Source organism: Mus caroli, unplaced genomic scaffold (assembly GCF_978045245.1).
Source record: "Mus caroli unplaced genomic scaffold, Mus_caroli_1 scaffold_9, whole genome shotgun sequence".
Taxonomy (NCBI): domain Eukaryota; kingdom Metazoa; phylum Chordata; class Mammalia; order Rodentia; family Muridae; genus Mus; species Mus caroli.
In genome coordinates, this window is record NW_028227264.1 from 31,576,727 (window position 1) to 31,593,432 (window position 16,706).

General features: G+C 38.4%; 1 protein-coding gene across 3 annotated transcripts in view; it reads right to left on the reverse strand.

Annotated features, from left to right (window-relative positions):
* LOC147002604 (amine sulfotransferase-like) overlaps window positions 1-16,706 on the reverse strand; it is a 46,999-nt gene that overhangs the window by 23,448 nt on the left and 6,845 nt on the right. For 2 of the 3 annotated variants that reach the window (XM_085842744.1, XM_085842747.1), the window contains exon 1: window positions 9,908-9,980. The exons of the other annotated variant lie outside the window; for it this stretch is intronic. The gene's annotated coding sequence lies outside the window, so the exon portion shown is untranslated. Of the gene's footprint in view, window positions 1-9,907; window positions 9,981-16,706 lie in introns of those variants that run through there. 3 annotated transcript variants of the gene reach the window in all.

The window sequence follows — 16,706 nt, forward strand, 5'->3', positions numbered from 1 at the left end:
GAGAGAGAGAGAGAGAGAGAGAGAGAGAGAGAGAGAGAGAGAAGAAACTTATCTTTTTTTAAAAGTCAGATTACATGTTTTCAAAACTCAGTTCAGAACTCTGTGTGTGTGTGTGTGTAGGACCTGCCAGTGAAATCTCTACTTAATGCTTAAATATATAGGAGAATGTCAGTGGTCCAATATCATTAGAAGTATATTTTCAGCTGTTTATTACAAAGAAATATCTGTGTACATTAAGAAATTTAATGTGCCAAAATCCAAAAAGAATCTCATTCTGTTGGTGTTACATGCTACCTGAATCGTTTCATTTCTTTAGAACCATCTAACTCACATAAAACCATAAGAAGGACACAGGCTCCACTATGTTCATAGCAGCCTTATTTATAATAGCCAGAAGCTGGAAAGAACCCAGATGCCCCTCAACAGAGGAATGAATACAGAAATTATGGTACATTTACACAATGGAGTACTACTCAGCTATTAAAAAGAATGAATTTATGAAATTCCTAGCCAAATGGATGGACCTGGAGGGCATCATCTTGAGTGAGGTAACACAATCACAAAGGAACTCACACAATATGTACTCACTAATAAGTGGATATTAGCCCAAAACTTAGGACACCCAAGATATAAGATACAATTTGCTAAAAGCATGAAACTCAAGAATGAAGACCAAAGTGTGGACACTATGCCGCTTCTTAGAATTGGGAACAAAACACCCATGGAAGGAGTTACAGAGACAAAGTTTGGAGCTGTGATGTAAGGATAGACCATCTAGAGACTGCCATGTCCAGGGATCCATCCCATAATCAGCTTCCAAACGCTGAAACCATTGCATACACTAGCAAGATTTTGCTGAAAGGACCCAGATATAACTCTCTCTTGTGCAACTATGCCGGGGCCAAACAAACACTGAAGTGGATGCTCACTGTCAGCTATTGGATGGATCACAGTGCTCCCAATGGAGAAGCTAGAGAAAGTACCCAAGGAGCTAAGGGGAACTACAACCCTATAGTTGGAACAACATGATGAACTAACCAGTACCCCGGAGCTCTTGTCTCTAGCTGCATATGTATCAAAAGATGGCCTAGTCGGCCATCACTAGAAAGAGAGGCCCATTGGACTTGCAAACTTTATATGCCCCAATACAGGGGAATACCAGGGCCAAAAGAATGGGAATGGGTGGGTAGGGAAGTGGGGGGGGGGTATGGGAGACTTTTGGGATAGCATTGGAAATGTAATTGAGGAAAAGACGTAATAAAAAAAAAAGAAAAAAAAGAAGTTTAGCCTAGATAGTTGGGTAATCATTAATCTTTGTAAATATCATACTATTATTTCAACTTCAAAGGAGTTTTATTTATGGATTAACTACAGAGAGCTACAGGAAAAGATGGTAGCTATTTACTCAGTTACAAAAATGTATGAGCAAATAGTTTAGATATATTTGAAAGTGACAGGTACAATGAGCTTTGATGATGACTTACTTGGATAAAAAGTAATCCTGTGCTAGGCCTGGGTTGTGGCTGCATTCCTCAAGATTTTAGCATCACTATCCCGTGTCCCTGTTTTGATGTTTATCTAGCCTGTTTCTTCCATTTCAAACACAGCATGCAGCAATAGAGAGATCAGTGGCTTTATAACCTCCCTGAGTAAATGTATTCATTTTCTGATGTTCAAAGTATCTTCTTAGCAAAGACCTTCCAAATGCCATTTGCTTCTTATTGGTAGAAAAAAACATGTCTTTTGTTTCCTAAAATAATAGGGTCCTTTTCTTTTCTTTTCTTTTCTTTTCTTTTCTTTTCTTTTCTTTTCTTTTCTTTTCTTTCCTTTTTTCTTTTGTTTTGCTTTTTGTTTTTTGTTTTTTTCTTTTTGTTTTGGTTTTTGTTTTGTTTTGTTTTGTTTTTGAGACAGGTTTTCTCTGTATAGCCCTGGCTGTCCTGGAACTCACTTTGTAGACCAGGCTGGCCTTGAAATGAGAAATATGCCTGCCTCTGCCTCCCAAGTGCTGGAATTAAAGGTGTGCGCCACCTTTAATAGGGTCCTTGTCTAACTGTGTTCTACCATCTACTGTCATTTCTTAGTCCATTCTTCACTCTTTAGTTACACATATGAATTCCTCTTTGGTAATGATTAATCTTTGATTGCCACCAAAGATAGATCGTTACTCCAGGTGTACAAATCTTTCCTGGTAATGGAAGAGGATAGTCTGAGAATAATTTAAACTTTTAAACATCAAGGCTGTCCCTGTGTGTTCAATGTTGCAAACTTAAGCAGTGCTTGCAAAATAATACTTCTTGTGAAAGCAGTGAGTACAGAATGTTGAAATTGCTGTAGTAGACTACTTACTCAAGGGAACAACCTAGATAAACATTTATAATACAAGTTGTCATGTTTTCAGTGTCCTATGAAATAGATCTATCTATCTTCTATCTATCCATCTATCTATCCATCTATCTATCCATCTATCTATCTATTTATCTATCTATTTATCATATGGAATGAGACAGGAAAACTACACATATAAAAAAGGGGTCAGGGGAAGAAAATTAGAATAAAGAACAAATGGTTGTGAAATCATTACAGTTGTCAAATTGTAAATATATATATATATATATATACATATGTATATGTATATATATATATATGTATATGTATATATATGTGTATATATATATATATTCATACATACATATTACATTTAAATGACCTTAATTAGTCCAGCACCGGGGTTCCTTGCCTGCAGAGTCTCTGGACCCCCTCAAGGACCCTCACAGGATCCCCCATGGGATGTTAAGACATCTGGTGAGTAGATCACAGCATCTGCTCCAATCCAATCACACGGGACCTGAGACTGCATTAACTAGGGAAGCAGATAACCTGGCCTGACCAGGTGCAAAAGTCCCTTCCGGTCCACTCCAACACCAGGGTTCCTTGCCCCAGCACTCGCACCCCACCTAGTACTGGGCACCCCAACACACCCGAAAATCTAGACCCGGATTTAAAAGCATATCTCATGATGATGGTAGAGGACATCAAGAAGGACTTTAATAACTAACAAAAAGAAATACAGGAGAACACAGCTAAACAGGTAGAAGAACTTAAAGAGGAAACACGAAAATCCCTTAAAGAATTGAAGGAAAACACGACCAAACAGGTGATGGAATTGAATAAAACCATCCAAGACCTAAAAAGGGAAGTAGACACAATAAAGAAAACCCAAAGTGAGGCAATGCTGGAGATACAAACAATAGAAAAGAAATCTGGAACCATAGATGTGAGCATCAGCAACAGAATACAAGAGATGGAAGAGAGAATCTCAGGTGCAGAAGATTCCATAGAGAACATCAGCACAAAAATCAAACAAAATACAAAACACAAAAAGATCCTAACTCAAAACATCCAGGAAATCCAGGACACAATGAGAAGACCAAACCTACGCATAATAGGATTGATGAGAATGAAGATTTTCAACTTAAAGGGCCAGCAAATATCTTCAACAAAATTATAGAAGAAAACTTCCCAAACCTAAAGAATGACATGCCCATGAACATACAAAAGCCTACAGAACAGCAAATTGACTGGAACAGAAAAGAAATTGCTCCCAACACATAATAATCAGAAAAACAAATGCAATAAATAAAGAGAGAATATTAAAAGCAGTAAGGAGAAAGGTCAAGTAACATATAAAGGCAGGCCTAAGAGAATTACACCAGACTATTCACCAGAGACTATGAAAGCCAGAAGAGCCTGGACAGATGTTATACAGACACTAAGAGAACACAAATGCCAGTCCAGGCTACTATACCCAGCCAAACTCTCAATTCTGTAGATGGAGAAACCAACCTATTCCAGGACAAAACCAAATTCACACATTATCTTTCCACGAATCCAGCCCTTCAAAGGATAATAACAGAAAAAACCAATACAAGGACGGAAATCACACCCTCGAAAAAGCAAGAAAGTAATCCCTCAACAAACCAAAAAGAAGACAGCCACAAGAACAGAATGCCAACTCTGACAACAAAAATAAAAGGAAGCAACAATAACTTTTCCTTAATATCTCTTAATATCAATGGACTCAATTCCCCAATAAAAACACATAGACTAACGGACTGGCTACACAAACAGGACCCAACATTCTGCTGCTTACAAGAAACCCATCTCAGGGAAGAAGACAGACACTAGCTCAGAGTGAAAGGCTGAAAAAAAATTTTCCAAGCAAATGGTCTGAAGAAAGAAGCTGGAGTAGCCATTCTAATATAGAATAAAATCGACGTCTAACCCAAAGTTATCAAAAAAGACAAGGAGGGACACTTCATACTCATCAAAGGTAAAATCCTCAAACAAAAACTCTCAATTATAAATATCTATGCTCCAAATGCAAGGGCAGCCACATTCATTAGAGACACTTTAGTAAAGCTCAAAGCACACATTGCACCTCACACAATAATTGTGGGAGACTTCAACACACCACTTTCATCAATGGACAGATCATGGAAACAGAAAATAAACAGGGACACAGTGAAACTAATAGAAGTGATGAAACAAATGGACTTAACAAATATCTACAGAACATTTTATCCTAAAACAAAAGGATATACCTTCTTCTCAGCACCTCATGGTACCTTCTACAAAATTGACCATATAATTGGTCACAAAACAGGCCTCAATAGATAAAAAAAATATTGACATTGTCCCATGCATCCTATCAGACCACCACGGACTAAGGCTGATCTTCAATAACAATATAAATAATGGAAAGCCAACATTCACGTGGAAAATGAACAACACTCTTCTCAATGATACCTTGGTCAAGGAAGGAATAAAGAAAGAAATTAAAGACTTTTTAGAGTTTAATGAAAATGAAGCCACAACATACCCAAACCTATGGGACACAATGAAAGCATTTCTAAGAGGGAAACTAATAGCTCTGAGTGCCTCCAAAAAGAAACTAGATAGAGCACACACTAGCAGCTTGACAACACACCTAAAAGCTCTACAAAAAATAAATAAATAAAATTCACCCAAGAGGAGTGGACGGCAGGAAATAATCAAACTCAGGGGCAAAATCAACCAAGTGGAAACAAGAAGAGCTATTCAAAGAATCAACAAAAAGAGGAGGTGGTTCTTTGAGAAAATCAACAAGATAGATAAACCCTTAGCTAGAATCACTTGAGGACTCAAGGACAGCAAACTAATTAACAAAATCAGAAATGAAAAGGGAGACATAACAACAGACCCTGAAGAAATCCAAAACACCATCAGATCCTTCTACAAAAGACTATACTCAACAAAACTGGAAAACCTGAACAAAATGGACAAATTTATAGAGAGATACCAGGTACCAAAACTAAATCAGGATCAAGTTAACGATCTAAACAGTCCCATATCCCCTAAAGAAAGAGAAGCAGTCATTAATAGTCTCCCAGCCAACAAAAGCCCAGGACCAGATGGGTTTAGTGCAGAGTTCTATCAGACCTTCAAAGAAGATCTAATTCCAGTTCTGCATGAACTATTCCACAAAATAGAAGTAGAAGGAACTCTACCCAACTCATTCTATGAAGCCACAATTACTCTGATACCTTAACCACAGAAAGATCCAGCAAAGATAGAGAACTTCAGAGCAATTTCCCTTATGAATATTGATGCAAAAATACTCAATAAAATTCTCGCTAACCGAATCCAAGAACACATTAAAACAATCATTCATCCTGACCAAGTAGGTATTATTCCAGGGATGCAGGGATGGTTTAATATACAGAAATCCATCAACATAATCCATTATATAAACAAACTCAAAGACAAAAACCACATGATCATCTTGTTAGATACGGAAAAAGCATTCGACAAGATCCAACGCCCATTCCCAATAAAACTCTGGAAAGATCGGGAATTCAAGGCCCATTTCTAAAAATGATAAAAGCAATCTACAGCAAAACAGTAGCAAATATCAAAGTAAATGGTGAGAAGCTGGAAGCAATCCCTCTAAAATCAGGGACTAGACAAGGCTGTCCATACTCTCCATACCTATTCAACATCTTACTTGAAGTCCTAGCCAGAGCAATTCGACAACAAAAGGAGATCAAGGAGATACAAATTGGAAAAGATGAAGTCAAAATATGACTTTTTGCAGATGATATGATAGTATATATAAGTGACCCTAAAAATTTTACCAGAGAACTCCTAAACCTGATAAACAGCTTCGGTGAAGTAGCTGGATATAAAATTAACTCAAGCAAGTCAATGGCCTTTCTGTACACAAAGAATAAACAGGCTGACAAATAAATTAGGGAAAAAACACACTTCTCAATAGTCACAAATAATATAAAATACCTTGGCATGACTCTAACTAAGGAAGTGAAAGATCTGTATGAGAAGAACTTCAAGTCTCTGAAGAAAGAAATTAAAGAAGATCTCAGAAGATGGAAAGATCTCCCATGCTCATGCAATGGCAGGATCAACATTGTAAAAATGGCTATCTTGCCAAAAGCAATCTAGAAATTAAATGCAATCCCCATCAAAATTCCAACTCAATTCTTCAACGAATTAGAAAGAGCAATCTGCAAGTTAATCTGGACTAACAAATAACCTAGGATAGCAAAAACTCTTCTCAAGGATAAAAGAATCTCTGGTGGAATCACCATGCCTGACCGAAAGCTTTACTATTGAGCAATTGTGATAAAAACTGCATGGTACTGGTATAGTGACAGACAAGTAGAGCAATGGAATAGAATTGAAGACCCAGAAATGAACCCACACACCTATAGTCACTTGATCTTCGACAAGGGAGCTAAAACCATCCAGTGGAAAAAAGACAGCATTTTCAACAAATGGTGCTGGCATAACTGGTGGTTATCATGTAGAAGAATGTGTATTGATCCATTCCTATTTCCTTGTACTAAGGTCAAATCTAAGTGGATCAAGGAACTCCACATAAAACCAGAGACACTGAAACTTATAGAGGAGAAAGTGGGGAAAAGCCTCGAAGATATGGGCACAGGGGAAAAATTCCTGAATAGAATGGCAATGACTTGTGCTGTAAGATTGAAAATTGACAAATGGGACCTCATGAAACTGCAAAGCTTCTGTAAGGCAAAAGACACCGTCAATAAGACAAAAATATCACCAACAGATTGGGAAAGGATCTTAACCTATCCTAAATCAGATAGGGGACTAATATCCAATATATATAAAGAACTCAAGAAGGTAGACTCCAGAAAATCAAATAACCCCATTAAAAAATGGGGCTCAGAGCTAAACAAAGTATTCTCACCTGAGGAATATCGAATGGCTGAGAAGCACCTGAAAAAATGTTCAGCATCCTTAATCATCTGAGAAATGCAAATCAAAACAACCCTGAGATTCCATCTCACACCAGTCAGAATGGCTAAGATCAAAAATTCAGGTGTCAGCAGATGCTGGCAAGGATGTGGAGAAAGAGGAACACTCCTCCATTGCTGGTGGGATGGCAAGCTTGTACAACCACTCTGGAAATCAGTCTGGCGGTTTCTCAGAAAATTGAACATAGTACTACCCGAAGATCCCACAATACCTCTCCTGGGCATATATCCAGAAGATGTCCCAACCAGTAAGAAGGACACATGCACCACTATGTTTATAGCAGCCTTATTTATAATAGCCAGAAGCTGGAAAGAATCCAGATGTCCCTCAACAGAAGAATGGATACAAAATAATGTGGTACATTTACACAATGGAGTACTACTCAGCTATTAAAAGGAATGAATTTATGAAATTCCTAGGCAAATGGTTGGACCTGGAGGGCATCATCCTGAGTAAGGTAACACAATCACAAAAGAACTCAAATGATATGTACTCACTGATAAGTGGATATTAGCCCAGAAACTTAGTATAGCCGAGATATAAGATACAATTTGCAAAACACATGAAAATTAAGAAGAACGAAGACCAAAGTGTGGACACTGTGCCCCTTCTTAGAATAGGGAACAATCACCCAGGGAGCTGGGACAAAAGGATGGACCATCTAGAGACTGCCATATCCAGGGATCCATCCCATAATTTGCCTCCAAATGATGACACCATTGCATTCATTAGCAAGCGTTTGCTGAAAGGACCCTGATATAGCTGTCTCCTGTGAGACTAGGCTGGGGCCTAGCAAACACATAAGTGGATGCTCACAGTCAGCTATTGGATGGATCACAGGGCCCCCAATGGAGGAGCTAGAGAAAGTATCCAAGGAGCTAAAGAGATCTGCAACCCTGTAGGTGCAACAGCATTGTGAACTAACCAGTACCCCGGAGCTCTTGACTCTAGCTGCATATGTATCAAAAGATGGCCTAGTTGGCCATCAGTGGAAAGATAGGCCCATTGGACATGCAAACTTTATATGCCCTAGTACAGGGGAACGCCAGGGCCAAATAGTGGGAACGGGTCAGTAGGGGGGTGGGGGGAGGATATGGGGGACTTTTGGGATGGCATTGGAAATGTAATTGAGGAAAATGTGTAATAAAAATATTTTTAAAAAGAATAAAAATGGAATACTTTATACAAAATATTCTCCATGTTTTAAAGTTGACCTCAATTAAAATTAAATACTTTCCTGCTTAAAGAAAAAAAAATGATTTTAATTGAAGTTTGAATGTATGTAAACATAAGAAAGTTTAGTCTTCAGGGTATGGTGGACTGTGAGTTTAATGCCACTACTTAAGTGGCAAAGGCAGATGGATCCTAATGCATTTTAGCCACCTAAGGGTAAATCGTGAGACTGTTCTTAAAAATACATTTTATCCAAACTTATCAAAGTGTAACTGTCAATGATTCTGATCCACTATATATCATTTCTTTAAATTAGCAAAACACAAAACATAACAAAATAATCCAATAGATTAAATGACTGAAACCATAATAAATGAAATAAGTAAAATGCAAAAGAAATCGGAATCGTTTACTAAGATATACACTAAACTTTCTAATTTGGCCATAGTCATGGAACTACAACTTAAAATATTTCACAGAAAACAGATCATCATGTCTATCAATGTATTAATCTGTGTTATCTAATTTGATTGTCATGCTTAGAAAGGACTGTTACAGAAATATTAAACCACAATATATGTGACTAGGCTTCCAACTTATGAAAACGAATTCAAGAAAAATATAGGCTTAGACATGGTGGTGCTTTCCTTTAATCCCAGCACCCAGGATACAAAGGTATGCAGATATCTATTGTAGTAAATATTTTATATAAATATAAATAGGGAATTTCTACTCTGCCTTTGATCAGTTTGTTTCCAGATAGAAGACACAATAGAGGCAAAATGTATCTGCTGCTGCTTAACAAAAACGATGTTGTGTGTAATTTTAAAAACCTGCTTGAACTGGTTAGGCCCTGAGATCTTCAGCCTTCAACCAGCCATCTACCCAGTCCCAACAGATAGCTAATGCTTTTCTCATAAATTTTGGGAGCAGTGATCGTTCCATACTGTCCATCCCCTTAGTGCAGATGGCTGCACTAACATGGTCTCCTTGTCCGGAGCTTCAGCCCCTCACAACTTAGTTCTGAGATCACTCTGCTATTGCTTCCACTTCCACAACTCCAATACATCCAGCTGACTCTGCTAACCCACGGGGTGGGGGTCAGGGGGAACCTGTCACTCCTAAGAATGCCTGAAGCTACTGCTCACATTCCACTGACTTGCCACCATGATGGCCTGTGCCTGCTTTCTCCTTCCCACCTTTGTTGCCTTGAATGGAAAACACCAAGAAATCTTAGTATTTTAAAATCAGCCAGATGGCAAAGCCTCTCAGCATGGAATCTATAGTCCTAAACTCATCAGCTGTCCTATGTTGAATTTCATTTGGTGGTGAAGTCTGCCACCAGTTCTAATAGCTCCCAAGCCTACATGGTTCCTGTCCTCTTGTCACAAACCTGGACAAAAGAGGTCCCGTTCTTTATCTCTTCTCCTCCTCTTTCTGCTGGGGCTGAGAAATCCCAATTTTATATTTTAGCCAAACGATAAGCCTCTGCCAACTTTATTGACCCAATCAATCAACACTTAGGGAACCTCCCCTTACACAAACACTGCAAGTGGTGCAACTCATTTTCATCTTTCCTCTCCATCTGGATTAAGCTCATTGTGAGGGGTAAACACCCCCAAAATATGTCTTTGTCCCTTTGTGGTCATAATTTTGTTATTGGGCTTGTTGGTCCCAACATGGGCCCCAAGTCAGATTCTGATACCAATCCTTGATAAAGTCAACTAGAGAGCCAAATTAATAAAAGAAGTCAGAAAAAGGAGATTTACTCAATGTGGCCATATTGGGAGAAAGAACAATGAGATATAGAAAACCCCTCAAGCCCTGAAGTCAATCATCCTCATCTGCTTTCCTGGTGATATCCATTTGACTGTCAAGATGGAGTATCAAAGCACTTTTTTTTTTTTTTTTTTTTTTTTTGGTTTTTCGAGACAGGGTTTCTCTGTATAGACCTGGCTGTCAAAGCACTTTTAATTTAACTGTCTCTAAATTGTTGAATATTTGTCAAATATTTGTGCACTATCTTGAGAATTGTCTATTCATTTCACTAGCACATTTGTTGATTAGACAAATTAGACTTTAAGTATTTAGAGTTTGCAATGCTTTTGATGCTTTTGAAACAAACCCTAATTCTTACTAATAGTTAGTAATGATATTTCCAATTCTGAGTGCTGTCTTTTCACTCTGTAGATTTTTTCCTTTGCTGTGAGGAGGTTTTAATTTCACTTAATTCCATTAGCAATATTTTCCATAGTTTCATGTACTATTAGAGTCTTTTTGGGAAACCCTTAACTGTGTCCACATTTCCATTTGGGTTCATGATTATGCTCATTTTTTTCTGCCAGTTATAGAAATACAAATCAAGAGAACTTACATGGAGTAATAAGTATGAGTATATGCTTCATTCTAATAATGTTGCATTTTAATTTGTCTTAAAAACAAAGAGATCAGATAAATGAATTTCGCATGTAATTAAGTATGGCGATGAGAAATAATTGCATATATAATATATCACTCATAGTTTTAGTAAAATATACATATATTTACCAAATATCATAAACTATTGCAGGATATTTGATCATAGTGTGAACCTGGAGACTGTGTTGTTTACTGGAAAAACCTGTTTCTAGTTGTGGCGTGGCTCAGCCTTAGCACATAACTTTAATCAAAGGGTTTTCTGTTAATTGTAAAAGGGATTAAATAAAGTCAACTAGGTCAAGAGGCAGAGCACACAACCAGTTGACAGGAAAGGAACATAGGACAAAACCACAATGAATAAGTAGAAGTCAGGAGGATGGATAGAGAGAGACACAGGGAATAGAAGGAAGGGACATTAGTTGGAGGGTTTTTAGAGATGGTATGTAGTAGAGCTTCCCTTTGGAACACTGGGTGTGGAGGAAGGTCACCTATATGCTTTTTCTGCCTCTCTGAGCTTGGTAGGCTTTCAACCTAGCATCTGGATCCTTAGTGTTTATTGGCAAAGTTAAATATTTATGATTTCAAAAAATATTTGGTATTCCAATGCATGGCATGAGCACATGTTTAGAGAAATCATGTTAGCTGTAAGCAAACTAAGAAGCTATTAGATTTGTTACCTCACTGCAAAGTACTCAAAAATCGAGTTAAGGATGGGAAATATTATAACACTAGACACTAGGACCCTGTTTGGTGATACTTTAGATGGCTTGAACATAGAAGCAGAAAATTTAAAAGCTAAAAGACTTAACTGAAATTAGTTCAATAGCATCATTATTATTATAGTTAATACTATTTTGTAGTTCATATTTGATCATTAATATCCATACCTGCATTTGGTATCATCTAAAAGAAAAAAGCCTTTAGATAGATGGGAAAAAGAAAACTGTGAAAAGTTGACTGATAAGCTATAAGCCTTCAAAATATTTATAAATACAAGTGAAAGAATTACTCAGGCACAGGCAGAGAAATTTAGAAAAGCCTTTTCTTTCTTAGAAATGAAAAAAAAAAAAAAACTCAGACACACACAGAGGAATAGATAAGTACCTACTGAACCACATGTTTAAAGTGAAGAGGAAATGTCCCAAGGCTGTTAAAGTTACAAACCTCAGTTTTTCCAGATACTCTTCAAGACCTAAAAGCAGGTGATAGACACCTCCAAGTTATTGGATAAATTAAATGTAATCCTATAGATATATTAAGTTTGATGAAATTTAAGTAAGTAATTGTTTCAAATAGTATGCATTCACCCTGTTGAGGTGCCGCAATTGGCTCACAATCCACACAAACACTGATCTTAATTAGACAAGGATAGTTAATTAAGCATACGCCCCAGGGCTGACCTACTAGGCTCATGGTCAAGATTTGGGACCTGAACTATGACACTGACTTAATGACCTATGAAATTATAAAGTCTCCAATCAACAAACATCTGTGTGCAATTATTCCACTAGTCATTATTTAGGAATAGGGAATTTCCTTAGGGACACACCTTTGTTATATATTTATCCTATTCCCATTGGTTAGGGTTTCCAACTGATTTAGGGGATTTGCCTGGTCTTATGTTCATATCTCAAATCATCTACCAGGAGGGTAAATGCCTTTTCTAACATTCATGTCTTAACTGGCCAACTAGGTTGTCAGTTACCCATGTATATGTCTCCTTATTCCAAGAAGGATGTTAGGTACAGGGACATTTCTTAACCACTTCTCAAAATAGTTGGTTTTTTTTGTTTTGTTTTGTTTTGTTTTTTGCAAATTGCAAGAGGACTTTTATTTCAAGAGCACTCTTGGGCCCACATTCATACACCCTGCAGAGGGAGAGGACCATGGTGCACCTAGTAGCTGGGTAAGGGGGGTATTTAAAAGGAAGAAACCACAACTCAAGGGGGTGGGGAGGGCGTTGTTGGAAAATACCAAAAATACCAGTTAAGTGGAAAGTCAAGACAGTTTTCTATGAGCCTCTCACAATAGCACATTCACATAGTGGGTTCCAGCAATGGTCAGGGTGACTTTCTTTGAATGAACACTCCCTGAACCCAGGAAGCAAGTGAGTGGAGGAAAATCACTATCTGTTTTAAGATTAGCATACCTTGGAGCATTGAGTCACAAAGGTCACATTCTGAAGCCTGGGCCTAAAGGCCTAGAATTTTTTGTTTTTTATGTTTCACTTTTTCATTCCCCACTTCTACTTGTTAGTAGGTCTAATCTTAGAATAGAACTAGACACTATCTTCTCCCTGGTGCACTTGATCCTTTAGGGCATGGTACTGTTGTCTCAAAACTAAAAACTGCACTGCACTAATTCTTGTTCTCTAACACACATGGACCTATAATTAAAAGTAGAAGCAAAATCAAAAGGGGTCCCATAAGAGTAGAAATTAAGGTGGTCAAGAGTACAAGATAAGAGCCTTTCTACTGAATTTCAAGGTTTTCTGCACGATGGCGTCTAATGTAGACTTAATCTCTAACTTGGAAGCGATGTGGGGCTTGCAGGTCTCCATCTCTTGAATAGGCCTTCTAGAGCTGCTTCCATGCTCGCTGTCTCACCCACTTGAGTACCTTGAGCCTAGAGAACAAAGGCTGGGAAAGCAGCAAGTCAGCACTATGTACAGAGGCTATTTTTACCAGTGGAGGAGCCCCCCATAGAGTAATTTATAGGGGGGAGGGGTCAGTCCAAACTGTCCAGGGGTGTTTCTAACCCTGAAGATCACAAAGGGTAGGAAAGCTATCCAATAATTAGCGCCAGTCTCCTCTGTCAATTTCGTAAGGGTTTCTTTAATGGTTTTATTCATCCTCTCTACCTGTCTTGAGCTTTGGGGCCTGTATGTACAATGTAACTTCTAATCAATCCCCAATATCTTGACCAGTCCCTGACTTACCTGGGCAACAAAGGCAGGTCCATTATCAGACCCGATTACCTTTTATCCCAAGTCTCGGGAAGATTTCTTCTAAGATCTTCCTGGCCATCACATTGGCTGTCTCAGTCCTGGTAGGAAAAGCTTCTACCCAGCTTGAAAAGGTGTCTATAAACACTAATAAATACTTGTTGCCATATCTAGTTGGCTTAATTTCTGTAAAATCTACCTCCCAGTAGGCTCCAGGCCGTTCACTCCTGAGCCTCTTCTCAGGAGTATACATGGAGTGTCCTGCATTAGTCATAGCACAGGCCTTGCAGCTTTTGACTATTTCATCTGCCAAGTCAGAGAGTCCTATAACATAGTAGTCACAGGACCTAACCACACCTTTTAATTTCTTGGGCCCCAAGTGGGTCAAGTAATGTAAGCTGGTAACATACTTGTGTCCTTCTTCCCATGGGAGGACTAGTTTTCCTTCTTCTGTTTCTACTACCCAATATGGGGTTTCCTTTACCAGTCCTAATTTGTTCACTAACTCAATAGTCTTCAGAGGTGTATATAAAGCTGGTCTCTCTGATGTCATAATAATCTTTAGGCTCCTTGACTGCCAGAATCATTGCTCCTTGGGCTACCTGTTTGGCGGTTAGGTCTGCCATCTGATTCCCTTTGGCCACAGCATCTCGGGTTTTCTGGTGTCCTGGACAATATATAATGGCCACCATTTTTGGCCAGTATATAGCCTTGAGGAGTCTCCAAATTTCCTATTTTTTATGTCTTTCCCTGCAGATGTCAACAGCCCTCTTTGTCTGTATATTGCTCCGTGCAGTGGCAAAAGCAGACCTGCTGTCAGTGTAAATGTTGATAGACTTCCCCTTTGCCAATCATAGAGCTTGTATCAAAGCCACAAGTTCGGCTTTCTGGGCTGATGTCCCTTCAGGGAGGTTGCTTGCATAGATCACTTGCTTTCTGTCCACCACTGCTGCCCCCACCTTCTGCTTACCTTTTTTATTTGTTTGTTTGGTTGGTTTTTTGGGTTTTTTTGTTTTGTGTTTTATTTTGTTTTGTTTTTACATTGGGGTAGGTGTCTCTCTTATCTTGGTGTCTATCCCAGGGGCAACTTATAAAATATAAGCATATACAGAGGTGTAGGAAATTCTGCTGGGTGGTTGGGTTGAGTCCAAATTTATTATTGGTTAATTGTACAAAGTATTTCTACTGACTCCAATTATGATTGGCTTCTAAGGGCACAGAATGTGTAATCAAATGGGGCATGAGAAACTTCCTATTAACAATAGAAACATGTAAGAAAGTTTCATTTTAATGGGAGTTAGCCAGATAACAGTTCCCTAAAATTTAACAACCCTACGTGAAACAGATATTAAATTCATGATTAACTCAGAAGAGAATTGCCTCTCAAGACTGGAAAGATTTGACAGTAGCAATATTATAAGGTGATCCTAAGTTACAATCACAAACATGATTGAAAGAGAAAACTAGGCCCATAGAACAATGACATAAGGTGAGAGGCATTGATATTTCCCAGGATCAATTACTAGGTGAACACCATTATGCTGGGTTAAAACAAAACAGTTTGACATGCTCCACTATGTTCATAGCAACCTCATTTATAATAGCCAGAAGCTGAAACGAACCCAGATGTCCCTCAACAGAGGAATGGATACAGGAAATATGATACATTTACACAATGGAATACTACTCAGCTATTATAAAACAATGAATTTATGAAATTCTTAGCAAATGGATGGACCTGGAGGATACCATCCTGAGTGAGGTAACCCAATCACAAAAGAACTCACATGATATGTACTCACTGATAAGTGGATATTAGCCCAGAAACTTAGAATACCCAAGTTACAAGTTGCAAAACACATGAAACTCAAGAACGAAGACCAAAGTGTGATCACTTTGCCCCTTCTTAGAATTGGGAACAAAACGCCCATGGAAGGAGTTACAGAGACAAAGTTTGGAGCTGAGACAAAAGGATGGACCATCTAGAGACTGCCGCACCTAGGGATCCATCCCTTAATAAGCTTCCAAATGCAGACACCATTGCATACACCAGCAACATTCTGCTGAAAGGACCTTGATATAGCTGTCTCTTGTGAGGCTATGCCGGGGCCTAGCAAACACATAAGTGGATGCTCACAGTCAGCTATTGGATGGAACACAGGACCCCCAATGGAGGAGCTAGAGAAAGTACCCATGGAGCTAAAGGGGTCTGCAACCCTACAGGTGGAACAACAATATGAACTAACCAGTACCCCCAGAGCTTGTGTCTCTAGCTGCATATGTAGCAGAAGATGGCCTAGTGGGACATCATTGGGAATAGAGGCCCCTTGGTCTTGAAAACTTTATATGCCTCAGTACAGGGGAACACCAGGGCCAAGAAGTGGGAGTGGGTGGGTAAGGGAGTTGGCGGGGAGGGTATGGGGGACTTTTGGGATAGCATTTGAAATGTAAAATAAGAAAATACCTAATAAAAATTGCTAAAAAAAAATAGTTTGAATTTGATAATCACATATTGGTACAATGTTGTTTAGCAGATTTCAATGGTTGGGACAAGGTTGATATAATATTTGATGAAAGAAAGAATTTTGCCTTGATGGGGATTACAAATTGCAACTAAATGATCATCTCTACACAGAAAAACCACTTCAGTTTCATTGCATTCTTAACAGTTTAGTAATGATGTGAGTGACGTGATAAAACAGAATAGAGTTCCCAAGAATCATCTCTTACTTATAATTGCAAATGATTTTTGATATGACTGCTAAGGACATTAAATCAGAAAAACAACTTATCTGGTACAGGGATGGGTTTGCAGTTGGGAAATGACACT